This window comes from Abramis brama (assembly GCF_963993115.1).
Source record: "Abramis brama genome assembly, chromosome: 11".
NCBI lineage: Eukaryota > Metazoa > Chordata > Actinopteri > Cypriniformes > Leuciscidae > Abramis > Abramis brama.
In genome coordinates this window covers 27,517,059-27,539,298 of record NC_139973.1, presented here as the reverse complement: position 1 = coordinate 27,539,298, position 22,240 = coordinate 27,517,059, and the positions used below count along the sequence as shown (strand labels likewise).

Genomic DNA, 22,240 nt, shown 5'->3' with positions numbered 1-22,240 from the left:
AATAAATTTGAATGCTGGCCGGCCCTCGTTCTAACCGACCGGCGTAACCAAAGTTCTGCCCGTTCCGGCTCGGATTCTCGTTCTAGGTGATCGTGGGAGCCAGGGGCTAGCTCTAGGGGGCCTGATGAATCAAGTCCCTGCTCTACTGGACACTGGAAATCTGGGGGATCAATGACTTCAGTTAAACACTGGTCCAACTCCAGCTCACCCAAATCCTCCCTAACGGCTGCTGCTGGACCTCCCTCCTGGGCTACATGTAAAACCACAATCTCCTCTTCTGACATTTCCTCTTCCTCAGCTAATGGTCTCTGATGGCCATACTCTGGCAACAATCCTGCTGGAGGGGGGTTATTTACCTCACCCTCGCTTTTATCCAAGGGTACATACCCATCAGGAAGCTCTCGCAAATCCGAGCGGTGGACATTCTTCACATGCGCCGTTGTGTCTTGCTGTCTTACCTTATACACAGTGCCTACCGCATCCAAACACTCTACCACCTCATACACTTTGGAGCCCCACACATCTTGGATCTTATGCCGGCCTGGGAAATGATTCTTACACAGAACCAACGTACCAACTGGCAAAATAGGCACAGACTCTGGATGGTGACGTGCTCGCTGGGCTGCTGCCACCCCCAGCTGTTCCCTAGCCTTAACATATACAGAGGCCAAATGGTTCCGATGACTCACCACCCAATCTTGGGCAGTCACTGGAGTACCTCCTTCCTCCATCCCTAAAAGGGCATCCACGGGAAGCTTTGGCTTCTGGCCAAACATTAGTTCGTAAGGGGAGTAGCCAGTGGATTGATGGGCGCAGGTATTATAGGCAAAAAGTAACTGAGGTAAAGACTGCGGCCATACTCTTTTCTTTTCGATGGGCAAAGTACGCAATAGATCATGCAAAGTGCGATTAAACCTTTCGCACTGCCCATTTCCCTCGGGATGATATGCTGTAGTCCTACTCTTCTGAACCCCATATAGGTGGCACAGTTGTTTAAGCAATTCTCCTTCGAAATTCCGCCCTTGATCCGAATGGATGCGTTCTGGCACACCATAAACACAGAACCACCTCTCCGTCAGGATGCGGACCACAGTACTCGCCTTTTGATCTCGAGTTGGGTAAGCTTGGGTGAATTTAGAAAACACGTCAGTAACTACAAGCACATTCTCACATCCGTTACTTGCCCGCTCCAAAAGTGTAAAATCAATTGCGAGAATTTCCAAGGGCTTTGAAGCCATCAAATGCCCCATGGTTGTACGAACTTTAGGGCGTAAGGCTTTAGCGACCACACAACGCTCGCATTTGATACACCATTGCTCAACATCATGGCGCAGATTAGGCCAAAAGCATCTCTCCCTCACCAAGGTGGTTGTCCTCTCTATACCTTGATGGTCATGAAGGCCCTCCAACACTTCCTTCCTTAAAACACCAGGCAATAAAACCTGCAGCACTCTAACCTTTCCTGGACCCAAGAAGACTTCCCTATACAAAACTCCATCTACCTGTCGAACACGTTTCCACTGGCGAACAAGCTCCATTACTTCCCTAGACTCACTAACCCTTTCATAACGAGTAGGGACCAGTCCTCTTTGCCAATATTTCAGAAATGCCGCAATATGCATGTCTGCCGCCTGAAGAGCTTGCATATCTGCCTTCTCACGAGAGGGCAGGGCAGCTATTTCTGAAGCTAGAGTACAGTTCGAAGCAGAGCTCAAACACTGAACTAATGAAAGTTCATGGGGCAAGGTTATACCGGAAGCAATTTCCCTAACCCTTTTAGGAGCTGGATTCACAGGCAGGCGGGAGAGTGCATCCGCATTGCGATTGGCTGTACCAGGACGATATTTCAGCTCAGAATCAAACAACGCCAACTGTGACGCCCACCGCTGCTCTACGGCAGCCAACTTGGCAGTCTGCAGATAACTCAAAGGATTGTTATCCGTGAACACCACGAACTTGACACCCAGCAAGTATTCCCGAAACTTCTCGGAGACGGCCCACTTAAGGGCCAAGAGCTCCAGTTTCATTGAACTGTAGTTTAACATATTTCTTTCTGCAGGGCGCAGGCCCCGACTGGCGTAGGCGATAGGCCTCCGCTGACCCTCCTGTTCTTGAGACAATACGGCACCAAGACCGACCTGACTAGCATCTATCTCTAACACGAATGGCTTAGTGAAATCAGCATAACCTAAAACTGGGGCCTCTACCAGTGACTTCTTCAAAGCCACAAAGGTATTCTCCACAGCTTCTGTCCATTGTCCTTCCAGCAGAGTATTAGTTCCTGAACCCCGCTTCTTTCCCTTACCTTGGAGCTCCCCTACTAATCTGTGTAGGGGTGCTGCTAATTGAGCAAAACCCTCTACAAACCTTCTGTAGTATGATGCAAAACCCAAAAAGGAGTGTAACTCCAAAAGATTACTGGGTCGCTTCCAATTGACTACAGCGCTGATTTTCTCTGGGTCAGTAGACACTCCCTGGGAGGAAATTATGTGACCAAGATACTTAACCCTTTTTTGAAAAAAAAGACATTTTTGGAACTTCAGTTTCAGATTATTTTGTCGAAGACGCCCCAAAACCATCTCCAACCGCTGAAGATGTTGTTCAAAGGAACCAGAAAAAATGACAATGTCGTCCAAATATAACAGAAGGGACTGGAAACGTTGATCACCGAAAATCCTTTCCATAAGCCTCTGGAAAGTACTGGGTGCATTGCACAAACCAAAAGGCATTCGATTGTATTCAAAAAGGCCAAAAGGAGTGCAGAAAGCAGTCTTCTCCTTATCCCGTTCAATCACTGGAACTTGGTTGTACCCACTCGCCAAGTCAAGAGTAGAAAACCACTTAGCACCTGTTAGCGCATCAAGCGATTCCTCAATCCTTGGAAGTGGGTAAGCATCTTTCCGTGTTTTTGCATTGAGTTGGCGGTAATCAACACAAAGACGGATACTCCAATCCTTTTTTTGCACTATCACAATAGGTGATGAGTAGGGACTACAACTAGGCCGAACTACACCCTGTTCAAGCAGCTCACTAATATGAGTTTTGACTTGCTCATACTGAGAGGGGGGCAACCGACGATAACGCTGCCGAACAGGAGCATTGTCTAGCACTGGAATCTCATGTTGGACTAGGTGAGTACACCCCAAATCACCCTCTTTTTTACTAAACACGGAACTAAAACGGGTCAAAAGGCATTTAGCCTGCTGAAACTGTACAGCGGATAACGAAGGCCATGACGCCTCATTGAAATCCAAGGATAGCCCGCTACCTACCTCCATGACCTGATTACAACTCACCATATCCTGACTATTCACACTCTCCTCCAACTCAGGTTCCAGAGCTGACTGCAGATTGACCATATACAGCTGGCCTAACAAAGTTTTTGGCCTAAGCCATTGGTCCTTCTCTCCCAAATTTACTACAGGAACATGAACTACACCCTGCTCTACTGGTAATAAACACTTTGAAATAAGGATATTCGCAGGTAGTGCACCTTCCTCACCTATTGGAGGCTCCAAGAATACAGAAGTAATTAACCCATTGAAGGGAACCCGCTGGCACTCGTATAGCCGATCCTGCCCTTACAACTGCCTTCCCTAAGAACCCAGACTCAGCAGTAAGAGCTAAACTTTGGCACTCCAAAAGGGCCTGCTTCCACTCCTTCCCTGCTTGCTTAACCGTGAGGGAGGAAAATAAATGCTCTTCGTGTTGACAGAAAAGCTCTTGATAGCAACAGTTCAAAACATTCATGCCCAAAAGACCTGGGACTGCAAGCTTTTGTTGCCGTATCAGAGGATCTAATTGATCTCTCATAATTAGTATCCCCATTTTAGGGAGGATTTTACCCAAAACCTCACCTTCAGCTCCAAGTAGCCACAATAGGGGATGTCCAGCCCATTAGCAGCCTTCAACCGTAACCAGCTACAAGGTTTCAAACATTCCCTGATATGCAATGGAAATGCCGACGCGCTATGCCTTCGCAAGGCATAGTCATACATGTTTGTATGACTGTACAAACATGTATGTGTTGACGCAAGTCATGCTGACAATGAGGTCAATCATCTCCGTAAAAAACAGATTGAACACAGAATCCATGTTCTGGACCCTTGCGAAGGCATAGCGCGTCGGCCCTGGAGTCACGCCTCTGGCAGGCTGAAGAAAGGGAGTTGTCTCCGCGTTGGTGGAAAACCACACTTCGCCGTTTCTCCCAATCCACCCAGATCCAGGATCCTCCGAATCCTCCTCGCCTTCAGTGGAAGCTAGAGAGGATGATGAGGGTGCCACATCCAAATCAGGATCTGACTCTCCTGAGTCTGTGGTGTCAGAGGGAGAAGACGATACATCCTGCAGCTCGCTGGAGGGGTCAGGCTGCATAATCATCTCTAAAACTTCACTACAAGTCAAGCCCTTTCTCATGTTGCTTGCTGCTCTTCTCACCATCAAATGACCAGCATGCTTGCATGCAAGTGTTTACATCCACTTGCTTTGTTTTTGTTTAGTCTGCATTTCTCACCATCAAAAGGCAGCAGATGCATAAATACACTTACTTTGTTTTTGTTTACTCCATGTAGTTCTGAGAGCTGAGGTGCATATTTTGATTTTCTCAGACGCATCAAGGTGAGTTCACACACACACACACACACACTTTATTATGCTATTATACTCCATATAAACTCCATATAACTCCATGTAAAAGCCAGAAACTAAGCTTTTTTTTGCACAGGCCTATCTAAAGGGTTAATGGTGCCACCTGGTTATCAACAGTAAAAATTACAAATTTTACCTCTTCCCAACAGGGAAAACCACCAACAATCAAAAATGCATGATTATATGGTGTCATGTCTTTGCAATCAAAAAATGTGGTTATAATGGAAGTCAATGGGGCAAAAACAGCCACGAACAGAAAATGAGGGAGAAAAAGTTTACATCTGATGCTGCACAAAAACTAACAATGCATCAAAACCAATGTTGTTTCTAATCTTTGACATGTCCAAGACTGTGATAAAAGGTAAAAAAAAAAATCCAGTCCACAATCACATTTTATATTGAAAATGAGTCATTTTGTGTGTGTTTTTCCCCCAAATCAGTGACATCATTTACAAATTTGGCAATTAAAGAGTTAAAATCCTGAATTTTTTTAAAACATTTAGTATTTTTGAGCAGGACTGAGGTTGATTAATAGATTTATGCAAAAAAAATAAAAAAAAATATTTATCTGATACATTTTTACAGCAGTTTAAAATAGTAGCTGTTTTCAGCCACGAACATAACGAAAGGGTAGTGAATTTGAACAATGCACAAGGGTTAAAGGGGTAAGGATAGTTAATGTATCAAATAATGAGACTAAGTTTGATACTTGCATGTCTCGCCCATTTGAATTAAACTGTCCTGATGCAATTTGTTGAGGCTCCAGTTGATCTTTGCTGATGTGGTCTTGATGAGAGAGAACCAGTGATTTCCAGAGTATCTTTGGTGAATGGAAAGACAAGGCCGCAGCCTGGCACAAGCTTGGTGGGTCCTTAGAAGCTTCCAGTTCAGCATCATCTTCACGTCAGCATTTCATAAAGGGACTAAGCGAGAGCTAAGAGCTGATCAGTGACTTTAAAGCGTGAAGATGGCACAACCTCTGGATGTGTGTGAGCCAATGAGAAGATTTTCCTTTGGAGGGAAATTTTATGACCCATTGTCCCTTTGAACATGTAATTTGATTGGATGTTTAACACAAGAATCTTTAAGATGCTTATAATACTAATGCGTCACAAAGTTAGCAGAATGTAATGTAAATTAACAAAATGGGGATGAAGATTGGAGTTTATAGAGACCAAAAATGCCACACATATGATTTGGTTAACCATATTATCCAAAGTCTGAAATATTAACCCAATAGAGTTTACAAGAATACAAAAGACAACCACATTAAAGGAAAATCATGAGATCGGAAAATTAGATACATGTTTACACATTTCTCAAATGGTTATATATAGAATATATAGAATTAACAGGGTTTATTTCTCCTTCTCAGTGAGAATTAAGTAAGAGTCGCAGCTTTCTGGACATTCCTTTGGATCGTAAAATCCTCTTATCAGTCTCTGTGTGTCCTGTAACAAGACACCGCGTTCTGCCAGTGTGTTAGCTTCATTTGGGATGTTAGTTTTTGGGGGAAGTTTCACAGGCATTTGTTGGGAGAGTGAGTTTGCTGGATTATTCATTAAATAAATGAATAATTTGTGTGTGTCTGATTGGTCCATCCAGTCAGCCTCACAACCGCAGACCATGTGTAACCACACCAGCCCAGGACCTCCACATCCAGCATCTTCACCTCCAAGATCATCTGAGACCAGCCACCCGGACAGCTGCTAGACAACAGAAAGAATTTCTGCACAAACTGTCAGAAACCGTCTCAGGGAAGCTCATCTGCATGCTTGTCGTCCTCATCGGGGTCTCGACCTGACTGCAGTTCGTTGTCGTAACCGACTTGAGTGGGCAAATGCTCACATTCGATGGCGTCTGGCACTTTGGAGAGGTGTTCTCTTCACGGATGAATCCCGGTTTTCACTGTACAGGGCAGATGGCAGCCTTTTTTTTTTTTGGTTTGCTGGTTTTTGGACTTGTTTTTTTGGTTTTTACAGGTTTGCTGATTTCAGAGTTGTGGATCGAGTGGCCCATGGTGGTGGTTGGGTTATGGTATGGGCAGACGTATGTTATGGACAACAAACACAGCTGCATTTTATTGATGGCATTTTGAATGCACAGAGATACCGTGACGAGATCCTGAGGCCCATTGTTGTGCCATTCATCCACGACCATCACCTCATGTTGCAGCATGATAATGCACGGCCCCATGTTGCAAGGATCTATACACAATTCCTGGAAGCTGAAAACATCCCAGTTCTTGCATGGCCAGCATACTCAACGGATATGTCACATGAACATGAGCATGAGCATGTTGTCACATGAAATTTTTTGGGATACTCTGGATCGGCGTATACGACAGCATGTTCCAGGTCCTGCCAATATCCAGCAACTTCGCACAGCCATTGAAGAGGAGTGGACCAGCATTCCACAGGCCACAATCAACAACCTGATCAACTCTATACGAAGGAGATGTGTTGCACTGCTTGAGGCAAATGCTGGTCACACCAGATACTGACTGGTTTTTCAGTTCAGCTCATGAAAAATGGGGGCAAAAACAAAAGTGTTGCGTTTATAATTTTTTTCAGTGTATATATATATATATATATATATATATATATATATATATATATATATATATATATGTCTGCGCAAGCTTTAAAAACGCAAACCTGTGAAAACGCTGACGGCGTGCACATGCGTATTACGTGTTTACTCTATAGGTATGCACGTTTGAATATATATATGCACAGGCGTGTAGTTTTTCTTTACAAATTGGCCTAAACAAATTACTTGTCTGGCCTTAATTTTTTTGTTTGTTTGTTTGTTTATTTATTTATATGGCACAGTTTAATACAACTCACGTTGCCCAAAGTGCTTCACAATCACAAGCTAAAAAACACAAGAAGATAGCAGAAATAAACATATCCACATCACAAAAACACACATAGACAATAACCCATTTAAAGAAGCTCTCCATTTGAATTTAAAAGATGTTGTTTTAACATAGCTTTGAACATGGGTAAGGATTTGGCAGATCGAATAGATTGAGCGAGGTCATTCCACAATTTAGGGCCTGCTCGAGAAAAGGCTCTGTCACCTCTATGTTTATATTTTGTAGTAGTGCAAAGCAGCTGTTGATTTTCTGATCTCAAGGATCTATAGGGGGTGTAAATTGCCACCAAACCGGACAAATACACAGGAGTTAAATTGTGCAAGGCCTTAAAAACAAGTATGAGGATCTTATGAATAATTCTAATTCGTACTGGCAGCCACTTTAATGAAATTAATAATGGAGTCACCGATTCATATTTCTTTGCCGACTTTATCATTTTTGCTGCAGCATTTTGGATTTTCTGTAAACGCATAAGTGCTCGAACATCAACTCCATAGTAAAGAGAATTACAATAATCCATTCGAGAAAAGACAATGGACGTAATTGCTTTCTCAAAATCTGAACTAGATAGAAATGGTTTAGTCTTAGCTAACAGACGTAGATTAAGAAAACAAGATCTCACCACAGAACTAATTTGCCTGTCCAACTTTAAATCACTATCCAGAACAAATCCCAGATTTTTCACCCTAGATTTTACAAAACCAGTCAGAGAAATTGCATTCAAGCAGTGAAGCATATCATACTTTCTAGGGCCAAACACAATAACATCGGTTTTATTTTCGTTAAGCTTCAAAAAATTTGCAGCCATCCAGTCCTTAACATCGTGTAAGCATGCTAATAAAGCATCAAGTGAATTTGAATTAAACTCTCTCACGGGCAAGTAAATCTGCGTATCATCAGCGTAACAGTGGAATGACACTTTATGTTTCCGAAAAATAGCCCCCAATGGTAGCATATAAAGGGAAAAAAGAATTGGAGCAAGAATTTATCCTTGTGAGACTCCCCAAGGAAGATGTAATCTTGATTATTTGTATCACAGCCCCCAAAACTAATAGAAAAAAATCTGTCTGTGAGATAAGATTTAAACCATTTGAGAACATTACCTTTTAGACCAACCCAATGTTCTAAGCGATTCATTAAAATCTCATGGTCCACCATATTAAACGCTGCACTAAGGTCAAGCAGAATTAAAATAACACTTTCACCATTATCTAGTGAAACAAAGATGTCATTTAACACTTTGACCAACACTGTCTCGGTGCTATGGCAGGACTTAAAGCCCGACTGAAAGGGCTCACTAATTGAATTTACAGTGATATGTGCTTGTAGCTGCTTAAATACCACTTTTTCTAAAACCTTGGCTAAAAAAGGTAAATTTGAGATCGGTCTAAAATTATTAGGATCCTCTATTGCCAAATTAGGCCTCTTTAATAATGGAAGAACTGTAGCATACTTAAAATCTGCTGGACAGATGCCCTGACTAATGGTCCCTACACTAGCAAAAATCTGCTTAAAAATGACAAGGTGACATGACATCACCTTTAGATGAGGAAGGCTTAAGATGTACAACAATATCCGCCAAAACTGGAAGGGTAATAAGATGGAATTCACTCCATTCCGTGCTACAAGGCACAGCCAGGTCAGAAGATGGAGCCACCTGTAATTTCAGTATTGTAGAGTGTATACCAACAACTTTATCATTAAAAAATTCAAAAAGTCTTCACAATTTAAGATAGAAGGATCTGGATACCTAGTTTGCCTAGGGTTAATAACTGAATTTATAATGAAAATTTTAGGTTCATTCACATGTTGAGTGATAACATCCGAGTAATACTTGTGTTTATCATTTCTAGAGGCCTTCTGAAATGTCTGTAACGATTCTCTAAATATCTCATAATGGACCTGCAATTTATGTTTTTTCCACCTCCTCTCAGCTTGTCGAGCATGTTGTGCCCGTAGGGGTTCATTATCCCATGGCAAATGTTTAATTTTACCCCTTTTAGCTTTAAAAGGAGCAACATTATCTAAAATATCAGCACAAACAGAATTAAACTGTTCCAACAACTCATCAATTCATCAAAGATGTTTCAGATAAGATAGATTCACCATAGTCTTTATACAGAGTAGAGAACTCAGCACTAGTAAAGGAATTGATTTTCCGAGACCATATTTTTTCTGGCAGTGACTTTCTCACATTCTTATAAGAACATACATTGAAAAACACTGGTTTATGGTCCGAAAACACTACTTCATCAATAATAATGTCCTGAATGTGCAGGTTAAAAGATAAAACCATATCTAATGTATGGCCCAACTTATGAGTTGGCCCTTTGACCCACTGTGTCAGATCAAAAGAGTCAATCATATTTACAAACTCTCTGGAAACCACATCCTGCCCACAGCACAAGTGTACATTAAAATCCTCAATAATAAAAAAAAAGTCGAATTGTGTAATCAGCCTACTCACAAAATCAGAAAATTTATTCACAAAATCCTTATTTGGCTGTGGAGGACGATACACAAGAGCCACCAGCACAGGATTTGTAAACATTATCTGAAACATTTGTAGCTCAAAGCTATTATAAAGTTCGGTAGAGATCGTCCGACATCCGATTTCATCTTTAAAAATAGACGTAAGGCCCCCACCTCGACCAGTTAACCGAGGGGAATTATAATAGGAGTAACCCAGTGGTAAAAGTTCAGCCATCGGAGTGAGATCTCCTACCTTTAACCAAGTTTACGACAGAAAAAGGAAATCCAGCTTATTGTTCATAATAAAATCGTTGAGCATGAAAGTTTTGTTTCCCATGGAGCGAACATTAAGTAAAGCCATTTGCATTGTGGCATTTTCTTTTATCATTTGCCGCTCGCAGCGAACAGAGCGAAGATTCCGCAGCTCAATGCCTCTTGTACAGACTCGTGACAAACTTTGTTTGTCTCACAAAGGCCGGGCCATCAGGAACTATCGGGTGAATCCATCCACTAATACCAGTCGCAAAATGTCGACAGATTATTCGGTTTACACCCTTCCTATCCGCAGGCGTTATACCTGGGCGAAATACGGCACCGAATTCTCTGCCATCCATGGCCCGTTTCAGTTTTACAATAACACCACCGCGTTTTCCTCGCTTTCTGCAGCGGCGTCTTCGATGAGCACTGGGAGAGGAGCAGCACAGGTGCACAGGAATGTTCTCCAACAGGTACGGAGTGATAAAGCCAGATCCCTTAAAATCATTTTTAAAAGCAGCATCCACAGTTGCCTGAATCGTTAGCAGTTGAGTCTGATCATAAATAAATAATGAAGCTGCATATTGAGTAAAACAGGTTATCAGCAACAAGAACAAAACAAAAACAAACGGAGCAGGTAGACGGCATGCCATGACCACCGGTGCCATCTTGTTGTCATCTTGTTGTTAGAAGTATCTCTAACCTCCCAGAGCAGCGATAATTACATTTATAATACAGAATTATTTATCACTTCTGAGTAGCCATGTGAACCGGAACTATTTTGACAACGTTTTATCTGTACAGAGGTAAAGGTAAAGAGAAGGGGGCCTTCACAGGAGAGAGACTAGATGACACTTCAGGACTGTGTTGCCGTCGTGTCCAGGCACAGGTCCTTCATCAGATCTGGATTCGGCCTGGATCCGGCAGACTGCGGTAAACCTCGGGATAAACAGAGAGACTAATATCAGCGTAGACGCCATTCTTCTTATGATGTAACGAGTACATCAGGATTTATGGGGAGTGTTCCCGGTTCAGACTGACCTAATCTATGCAGCCTAACATTGAATTATAGAAATTTATAATGTGTTATGTGTATGCTAGGTCAAAGAGATGTGTTTTTAGTCTAGCTTTGAACTGACTTTGTGTCTGCTTCCCGGACAATGTTAGGAAGACTGTTCCAAAGTTTTAGTGCTAAATAGGAAAAGGATCTACCGCCAGCAGTCGATTTTGATATTCTAGGTATTATCAACTGGCCAGAATTTTGAGATCGCAATAGACGTGAAGGACTATAATGCGTTTAGAGCTCGCTCAAGTACTGGGGAGCTGAACCATTTAGTGTTTTGTAAGTAATCAGCAATATTTTAAAAATGTATACGATGTTTAATAGGGAGCCAATGCAGTTTTGATAGAACCGGGCTAATATGGCAGGGCTCCAGACTAACTTTTCCACTGGTTGCACTGGTGCTACCAACTTTCTCAGTTGGTCGCACCAGCATATGATTTGGTCGCACCTTTTTTTTTTTTTTTTTTTGCTACATGCCATGGGATTAATCAATGCATGCTAGAGACCTGCGCGGGACACAATGTTCAGTCCCGCTCCCACCCGCTCCCGCAAAGATTTGTCATTTTTAGTCCCGCTCCCGCCCGCATCTGTGATATTATGTCCCGCTCCCGCCCGCAAATGCCCGCAAGCCGGCAGGCAGGTTCACTTTCTGTCTCCCGAAAGGTCTTGTAAAAAAAATGCGTGCGCACATAATTCCTTACCAATACTTGGTAACATATTTATTGGTAAGCCTGCATATGTTCAACCATACAAAACATTAAATAGACCTCAGTAACTAACGCCAACAAAGATAAACATTAATCGGCCCAAATTTCAATAGGCTTAATTATCGTGTAACATAAAAACAGCCTTAGGCATGGCCTAGCCTACACATAGGAACATTTGAAAAACGGATCATTCTTATCTAGCCTAGACTATAGACTATATCACAGGCCATTTAAACATTTAAAATGTCATCACAAAACACTTTAACCATTTATATATTTTACTTTACACTCATATTTAATTTGCGGGAGTGCAGCGCATCATCCCTCCCGCCCGCACCCGCAAGTGCACCTCCATCATCCCACCCGCGCCCGCAATGACCTTTCAAAATTTGTCCCGCGCCGCACTGTTTTGCTTCACGACCCGCGGGTCCCGCGGGACTCCCGCGGGAGTGCAGACCTCTAATGCATGCTGATGAATAGTGGTCTTAATCTGCATACCCTAGTTTTGCACTGATGTAAAAAGACTGACAGTGACACAAGACCTCATGTTAGCAAAATGTTTTAATCTTTTAACTCTCAAAAAAACTATTAAAAAAACATGTATGTTCTTTAATGTTTGATTATAATTTTACTGTCTTCACATAGTGCTTTTTGCCAAATAAAGAAAAATACACATGATGCGAGTTCTGCCTTCTCTCTGTCAGTGAAGTCCATTCTGAAACGCGTCCGAAAATTAACTGTAACTCAGTGAATACTCAGTCCCACAGGCATACAGACACACCGGCATATAGCTTGAATTCTCTTCTTTTAAATGAAATAATTTATATAAAAAACAAATATTCTCAGTTTATGTAATCTGTATGAAAAGAGAGAGATATCAGTCGTTCTCATTTCATTTCATTAAGTGTTAATGTGACCGCCCATGGAGAGCGTGTGCTATTCAAACACAAATGATCTGAGGCATCCAAGCAAACGTGTCAACGCCCACATCAGCTGGATAAAACACATCAAGTTTAATCAGACTCGTGCACTTTATGTCGTCTTGCTTCGCTGTGAGGAATAATACTATTGTAATAATAATCCTGGGAAATATACCTCAGAAGTGCGGTTTAGTTTCATTTCGAGGAGCAACGGATCCAGCTGAGGATTGTAGTAAGTTATTTATTCTTAAGTGCTTTGTTCTAATCGCGATATGCAATAGTGTCTGTAAACCAAAAAAATACTGTTTAAATATGAATCGCGTGTCTGCGTGTGAATGAATGAAAGCACAGATGTGCAATGTTGTTTACTACAGCTCGCGAAAAGACTGTTTAAATATGAATCGCGTGTCTGTGTGTGAATGAATGAACCGCACAGATGTTTAAACAACAGTGCACATCTGTGCCGTTCATTCACACTTGCACTTACATTAGTAAACATGTTATTTTTACATGAACACATCTACTAGTTTAGCTTTTACCAAACTATATTGCTATACTGAGTTGAGTAAAACAGACGAAATATGAATGTTTAGACAAGATTTCGTTGATTAGTTTTGTATAGATTATAAAGTTTTTACTGTAAAAAAGACTACTGTCACATCAAATAAGCTTTTGTTCGCCAATTTCTGCTCATATGTTAAATATATAGTGATATTTTGTCAAAAATAAAGTAGGTATATTGAATTATCAACTAAGATGTTATTATAGTGTTTGTTCCAATATTCAAACTAATGAATCCTTAACTTTGAAATACGTATGACAAAATGAATCTTTTTAAAAAGAAAGATTACACTTGAAATATTTTTAAAATTGTAATTGTTGTTGATTTATATGTGAAAACTGTTAAATAAAATAGCAAAACATATATTTACAAGGTAGATGTAAGCAACATCTTAATAGGTCAATATAAACCTTCTCATAAAATTATTTATTATTGTTTTTTATTAATGACACATTTGGGGAGAGGATATATTCCAAAACTTTCTGAAAATACAGAATGAGAATTAACTGCATATAGTTAGTAGAAATATTTACCTTAGATATTATACAATTTGCATGCATTCAAAATAAGTCCTCACATTCTTTACTTGTGGTACTCTCAGTGACACACCTGAATGAAAGGCTCTTAATGCAGTGTAAATAATATGTGTATAAGCAACTGAAAAAACACAAATGTCAGGGCATGTCAGAACATCTCAAGGACCCCCAAAACACCTTAGACCCTAGAGGGTTAAAGTAGTCATGAACTGCATTATTTTATTATTTTTTTGTTTCCTGGGGCGCTTTGCGTTCGAGGGTCAAGCATATCAGTACAAAGTCCTACCCTTTGGGCTGGCCCTGTTGCCCCACATCTTTACGGATGTTGCGGAGGTGGCCATTGCTCCCATAAGAGAGTGTGGTGTTCGTATTCTCAACTATCTCGACGACTGGCTGATAATAGCTCAGTCTCAGGAGCAGTTGTGCGAGCACAGGGACTTGCTGCTCCAGCGTATCAGTCAGTTGGGTCTTTGGGTCAACTGGTAAAAGAGCAAACTCGCCCTTGTGCAGAGGATCTCTTTTCTCGGTATGGAGCTGGACTCGGTCCACCAGACGGCACGCCTCACAGAGGATTGTGTCTGGTCGGTGCTGAACTGCTTGAATACTGTCAAGAGCAGAACAGTGGTCCCACTGAAATTTTTTAAGAGGCTCCTGGGGCATATGGCATCCGCAGCCACAGTAACAGTAACTCGGATTGGTTCAAATGAGACCGCTTCAGCCCTGGCTTCACGGCCGAGTCCCAAGATGGGCGTGTGACAATCACCCCGGCCTGCCGCCAAACCCTCAGTCTGTAGTCAGACCCTTCGTTTCTCTGGGCCGGAGTGCCCCTAGAATAAGTGTCCAGGTATGCTGTGGTCTCCACAGATGCCTCCAACACCGGCTGGGGGCCCACGTACAACGGGCATGCAGTAGCGGGGGTCCAATTGCATTGGCACATCAACTGCCTTGAGTTACTAGCAGTACATCTTGCTCTGAGACACCTCAAAATGGTGCTATTCGACAAGCATGTACTGGTCCATACGGACAACACTGCGACCATTGCGCACATCAACCATCAAGGTGGTCTACGCTCCCGTCGCATGTCGCAACTCGCCTGCCATCTCCTCCTATGGAGTCAGAAGCATCTGAGGTTGCTTCGTGCCACTTATATCCCCAGCCTGCTCAATCATGCTGCCGATGAGCTCTCACAACAGCCTGTGGCCCAGGGAGAGTGGATATTGTGTCCAGCTGATTTGGGACCACTTTGGGGCTGCACAGATAGATCTGTTTGCCTCTCTGGACTCGTCCCATTGTCAGTTGTTTTACTCCCTGACCGAGGTGACCCTCGGCTCGGATGCACTGGCACACAGCTGGCCCCGGGGCCTCCGCAAGTATGCGTTTCCCCCAGTGAGCCTTCTCGCAAAAACACTGTGAAAAGTCAGGGGGGAAGAGGAGCAGATCTTGCTAGTTGCCCCTTATTGGCCCAACTGGACCTGGTTCCCCGAACTGATGCTGCTCTCGACAGCCCCTCCCTGGCCCATTCCTCTGAGGGAGGACCTTCTCTCTCAGGGACGGGGCACCGTATGGCACCCGCGTCCAGACCTCTGGAAACTCTGTGTCTGGGCCCTGGATGGGACGCAGAGGTTCTAGGTGATCTACCACAAGCAGTCGTAGACACCATCACTTCGGCGAGAGCACCCTCTACGAGGCATGCTTACGCCCTGAAGTGGAACCTGTTCGTTGAGTGGTGTTCTTCTCTCCAAGAAGACCCCTGAAAATGTTTGATCGGTACTGTGCTTTCCTTCCTGCAAGAGGTGCTGGAGTGAGGGCTGTCTCCCTCCACCCTCAAAGTATATGCTGCCTCTATTGCTGTACATCATGATGCAGTTGATGGGAGATCCTTGGGGAAGCACGACCTGATCGTCAGGTTCCTGAGGGGCGCGAGGAGACTGAATCCGCCTCGCCCCCCTCTATACCCTCTTGGGACTTATCTCTGGTGCTGATGGCAATGCAGAGACCTCCCTTTGTGCCATTGCAGGCAGCAGAGTTAAAAGTCCTGTCTATAAAAACAGTTCTCCTGCTTGCTTTGGCCTCTATCAAGAGGTTGGGGGACTTGCACGCATTTTCGGTCAACGAATCGTGCCTGGAATTCGGGCCGGCCGACTCTCACGTAATCCAGAGACCCCGGCCTGGATATGTGCCCAAGGTTTCTACCACTCCCTTTCGGGACCAGGTAGTGAACCTGCAAGCGCTGCCCCCAGAGGAGGCAGACCCAGCCCTGGCTTTTCTCTGTCCCGTCTGTACTCTGCGCCTGTATGTGGACAGAGCGCAAAGCCTCAGGACCTCAGACCAGCTCTTTGTCTGTTACGGAGGCCAGCAGAAGGGAAAGGCTGTCTCCAAGCAGAGGTTGGCCCATTGGATAGTGGATGCCATCGTCTTGGCGTATCAATCCCAAGACGCACCATGCCCCCCGGGGTTGCGAGCCCACTCCACTCGGAGTGTAACTTCTTCCTGGGTGCTGGCACAGGGTGCCTCGCTGACAGATATTTGTAGAGCTGCGGGCTGGGCGACACTAAACACGTTCGCTAGATTCTATAACCTATGTGTCGAGCCGGTAGCTTCCCATGTGCTCTCTTCGTATAGAAGCCAGCCAACACTGTAAGCCCCGCTCGAAGTGTTGGCTTGCTCTGCCATTCCCCTCCTATGGACTGGATATGTGCGCCATTCTTGCTCCAGTAGAGTTCCTATTTACCCTGTTGAGTTCCTCCACACCCCTTCGGCAATGGATATGGCGGAACGTCTGTTGCCAGGCCTATCAATTGTATGCACTGGTGGAACCTGTGCTAGGCTGGGTCCCATATGTTGTGATCCCTATGGCAATCCCACATGTGTATTCTTCCATGATATGGCTCCCTGCGGCAAGCCCGTGTCTTTCCCTTGGCAGAGCCCGGGACAGAGTAAAGCTTTATCTCTGTAAAGCCGCTTTAGAACAATCTGCATTGTTAAAGCGCTATATAAATGAAGATGACTAGACTTGACTTGACAGAGCCCGCTCTGCCGTCTCTGACTGGTGTTGTCTACCCCCTGCTAGGCCGGAGCCACCTCAGTGACATTCCATATGTTGTACTGCCTGGAAACACCCAGTCCATATGTGTAAACTCCATATGATACCTCCCTACGGGCAGGATGTGGCTTCCGCAGCATCTCCCTTTCCACCAAAAGGGCACGCTTTCCCAATGTTATCCAAGTCTGTCTGAGTGGGTCATGCGGAACAGCAGTGGACTTCCCTGGCCTAAGCCCTGTCCCATCTCTGCCTCAATAATGCGGGGGGTCAGGAGGCTTTTGCTAGGCACTGGAAGGTGGCAGCACTAGGTGGCGTGTTAATTGGGATCCCAATCAGTACTGTACGTTCGACTACAAACCGAACTGAAAGGGAACGTCTCGGTTACATATGTAACCCTCATTCCCTGAAGGAGGGAACGGAGACGTAGTCCCGTCTCCACTAGTGCTGGATCACCGCTGACCCTGGGCTCTGCTCGGTTCCTCAGTGAAAAACAAGTGGTGCGTGCATCCGCTTCCGTGTTTATACCCACGCTGCGGGGTGGAGCGTGAGATGCAAATCTCGCACACCAGTGTGCATTGGCTCATTTTTTCAATACTCGAAGATGATAGGCTCCCTAAGCGAGATCCCAATAAGTACAGTACGTCCAACTACGTCTCCATTTGATCCTTCAGGGAACGAGGGTTACATACGTAACCCAGATATTATTACAAGCGATGCTCCATTTACAAATGAATCACTTCGATTCTGTTCAAAGACTTGATCACACAAGTTGGCAAAACTGCCTGAATTGGTTTGCGAATCAGTTTGAATTATTTGTTCAGTTTCCTGCGTGCACTGAATCGTCTGAAGCGGTTTCTCATTTGGAGTCATAATTTAAGAGCATCAAGAGCATTGGATGAAGTGGTGCCTTGGACCTACAATCAATTGAAAGCAAATCTGCAGAGGCATCCTATTGTTTGCCAGCGATGGATATCTTTATTAGTTGAACATCTGCATATGCTGTCTGTGAACCAAACAGATTATTACGCCACGATACCACTACTAAGTGTGACATTACAAATTTTTTGAACATATAGGCCTACCTTAATTTATACATTAAAATAATGAAAGGGATAGTTCACCCAAAAATTAAAATTAGCCCATGATTTACTCACCCTGAAGCCATCCTAGGTGTATATGACCTTATTCTTTCAGACGAATACAATCGGAGTTATTTAAAAAAATGTCCTGGCTGTTCCAAGCTTAATAATGAGAGTGAATGGCTGTTAGTCTTTGGAAGGCCATTAAAGCGCATCTATTCATTATTAGAGTGCTCGACACGGATCTGCGGGGGTTAATAAAGGTCTTCTGAAGTGAAGTGATGCGTTCATATAAGAAAAATATCCATATTTAAAACTTCATCGACTAAAAAGATGCGGCCGTACGCATCGATTTTCACCAAAAGAGTAACACTTGAACTTGACACACAAACGTGATGAAGAACGAGGTTGCCCAGTCCTGTTTGTTTGAATCAATTGCCGTCATTACGTTTGTGCATCAAGTTCAAGGGTACAATTTTTCACTGGATACTTTTTCACTCTTACTCAAGTAACTACCAGCATTAAGATTATTACTTTTACTTTGAGCAAATATTTCTATAAGTACTAGTACCTATACTTGAGCACAGTTTTTGGATACTCTGCCCACCTCTGCGTACACATAATCAGTACATATCAAATGTAACAAAGCAATAGTGACACAGTAAAAACTTTTTTACTCACATAAAGTCAAATAGTTGCGCCATTCCTGTTGGATCCCATAAAGAAGGCACAGCATAGTATTTTTCATTTCAGTCTCTCTGCAAATCTAGCATCAGAAGGAAGGTTATGCATTGACTGTGTTTTTCCAAAACCTGGCACTGCGCAACATTTTGCACTCTTCAAAGGCATGTTTGCTCGATCCAGTGTTAGCGTAACGTATGTTATTTACCTACTACATGTTACCTACCTACTTTCACCCATTCCAAAATGAGTCATTCTCTGTGCTTGGTTTCAATAAAAGCTGTTTTTGGACTATCAAGGAAGTTTTCAGTTCTGAAACTTACAGGATATTCTTATAGTATGATGACCTCTTATATGTCAAAAGCTCAAGGAAAATGTGATTTATCAATTCATGACCCCTTTAATGTAATTTATTGTTAATGTTTTTATTGTTTTTGTTTGTCTGCTTGTTTTTTCATACTCCTAAGACTGAAATATCTTCAGTATGCAATTTTCTGCGCTTCTCTTCATCTCATCTATATCAGCAGCAGTTGGTGAGTTATTACTCTCATTGATAAATTTATCTTTTAGCATTTCTCATGTGTTTACAATAAATTCTTGAAATCAATCACTGTTAGATAGTAGTTTGCTAGACCTAAAGCAAAGTACAATTTTTTTTTACAAATATCCTAATTATTAAACCTGTTAATATGGTATTTAAGTTATACTGTTTATTTAGATTTGCATGTGTTTTTGCTTATTTACTGGGTTAAAGCAACCTTTTGCCAGTTACATTATATTGTGCATGACTCATGGTAACACTTTATGTTCAGTTATAAGTCCCTTATAAGTTATTAGTTAATGATGAACTAATAATTTACAAAACATGATTAAGCATTCATAAATGATTAATAAGTTACAGTATATGCTAACATTTTATGAATGTTTTGTTAATTCAGTTATAAGTCCCTTATATGTTATTAGTTAATTATGAACTAATCATTTTCAAAACATGACTATACATTCATAAATTATTAATAAATGGTATGCTAAAAATGTATGAAAACTATAAGAAATTGTTGCGTTCTAAATTGACAAAAAAAAATCAGTTTTCTTCAGGTGCGTGGAGCCAAAGAGATATGGAAAACGAGCAAGAAGGTAGCTGGCCGCACACTGAATTCAGTACAGACTATAGAAGTCTATCAATTTTTTTTGCATAGTGCAAAAAGTGCAAAGTGAATTAAAAACAAATGAACAGGAGCAAACGTTTCAACACATTACTATCTTCAGTGCTCACTCTGCAACAAACATTCACCCTTTTGTTGGTAAATTAGCATTTAGGGGTCATCAGCTGAAATTCATTATCACAAGTACAACTCTATGACAGGTGGAGCTCCAAGAGAGTCTGATAATTGACATGCATGACAAAATATTACAGGTATTCAATTATAGCAACAACAACAACAAAAAAAGGAGTATTAAAACAATGCATATAAGAGAACAAAACTTTACAAAAAACAGGAAAGTTCTAGTTCTTCATTCATACCATCAGGGAATAAAGACTTAAGTTCAAAGATCCAGAAGGCCTCCCTTTTCAACAATTTCTTATCTCTATCTTCGCCTCTTCTATGAGGTAGAATCCTCTCGATGCCAGGGAACTTCATGTCAGACAAAGAGTGTTTGGCAAACTTAAAGTGGCGATAGATTGAGGATGTATCATCCAGTCTTCAAATTTACATTACATTTACATTTATGCATTTGGCAGACGCTTTTATCCAAAGCGACTTACATTGCATTTCAAGGTACACATTTACATTCTTATCAGTTCTCAAATGGCACTTGTGTGTTCAGTGATTCTTGTGCATAATACACGTGTCGTTTTGCCTACATATAACAGTGAACACGAGCAGATGATAATATAGATCACATGTGTACTCTTGCAAGTAATCAATTGTCTAGTCTTGTATGTTTTTAGTGTAGAAGGATGTGTGAATGATTTACATTTGACATATTTAGTGCAATAAGTACAATTAAAGCATGGAAAATTACCCTGGGCATCGACAAGAGTAGTCGGAGAAGAGATCTGAGTGTCCGCATGAACAAGCTTGTTCCTCAGACTAGAGCTCCTAGAAGACACAAAAAGTGGTTAATCATTGAATATATTCAATGGTGGAGGATACTCAACTGAGGATCGCTTTTGAATTATGTGCCAATGATTCTTAATAATCCGCCTAATGTTATTCTCAGTGGACTATGTGGATTTGAAAGCACACGAGAAGCTCTTCTTTCTATTATTTGTGATAAAGTTGCTTTCTTCCTGTGCATGTAAAATACGAACATTCTCAGGTACAGTATCGAGACACTTATTAGGATATCCCCGTGATTTGAAATCTGTATACAGGTTCTGAGCTTTAGCCTCAAGATCCTCTTTCTTAGAACAGATACGGTGGAGTCTTAAAATGGCTAAACCTTGGCTAAACGGTAACTCATGTTTTAAGTGGATTGGATGAGCACTCTTACAGTAGCATGAAGGAGGCTGTTCTTTGCTGTATCTTTTCTATACAGAGTAGAGACAATTTGTATATCAACAGTTGATATGCATGTGTCTAAGAAATTGACATTAGTGATACCCACATGATATGTGAATTTGATTGAAGGTCTTAAACAGTTCATATATAAAGCAAATGCTTCAAAATCACTTTCAGAGCCTTTGTAAATGACAAACCTATGAAGGTAAAAGAGTAGCAAAACTTGAGAGCAAGTAGATGTGAATTTGAGAACTTGTACAATAAATATTCGTACTTGTACACAAACATTTACACTCACAGCTCCAATGTGAAAACCTGTAAAATAAAAATCTGAAGCTGAATGTTAAAATTTGCATTTGCAGACAATAGTCACAAACCTGTATTCTTAATTTGAATCAGCAGACAAGTAGTCACAAATGTGTAAAATGGCATTCACAGAAATACAATGACAGACACAAACTTGTAATATATATTTGTATGTGGGTCAATATATATATATATATATATATATATATATATATATATATATAGAAACGCAGATGCGCACAGTATATGACGAAAGAAAGCAAAATTGTATTCAGTGCAAATAAGCCTTCTGCCTGTGTTTTATTAATAATGTATAACGAATTGTGTGTGTTTAAAAAAAAAAAAAAAAAAAGTATAACCGTTGGTCCATTAAGCCTCATTAAGCGTTTTCTTGGTTTTCTATGGGAGGAAAATGCTTAACGTACAATTAAACGCGTCATACACAGTCTTAATTAAACACATATTCTGTGCTCATCTGCTTTTCTGTAGTATGCATTATTAGTATGGTGTTTACTGAGTTTGATAATATCATTTATTTCTTTTAATATCAGTCTAATGCATTAAGCCATGTTAGCGTTTCA

The 22,240-nt window shown here is 41.9% G+C and overlaps 1 protein-coding gene across 2 annotated transcripts in view; it reads left to right on the top strand.

The window, feature by feature from the left end:
• Positions 1–22,240, top strand: part of LOC311092568 (uncharacterized protein) — a 327,768-nt gene that overhangs the window by 97,224 nt on the left and 208,304 nt on the right. For both annotated transcript variants that reach the window (XR_014608265.1, XR_014608266.1), the window contains exon 2: positions 19,314–19,379. The gene's annotated coding sequence lies outside the window, so the exon portion shown is untranslated. The remainder of the gene's footprint in view (positions 1–19,313; positions 19,380–22,240) is intronic.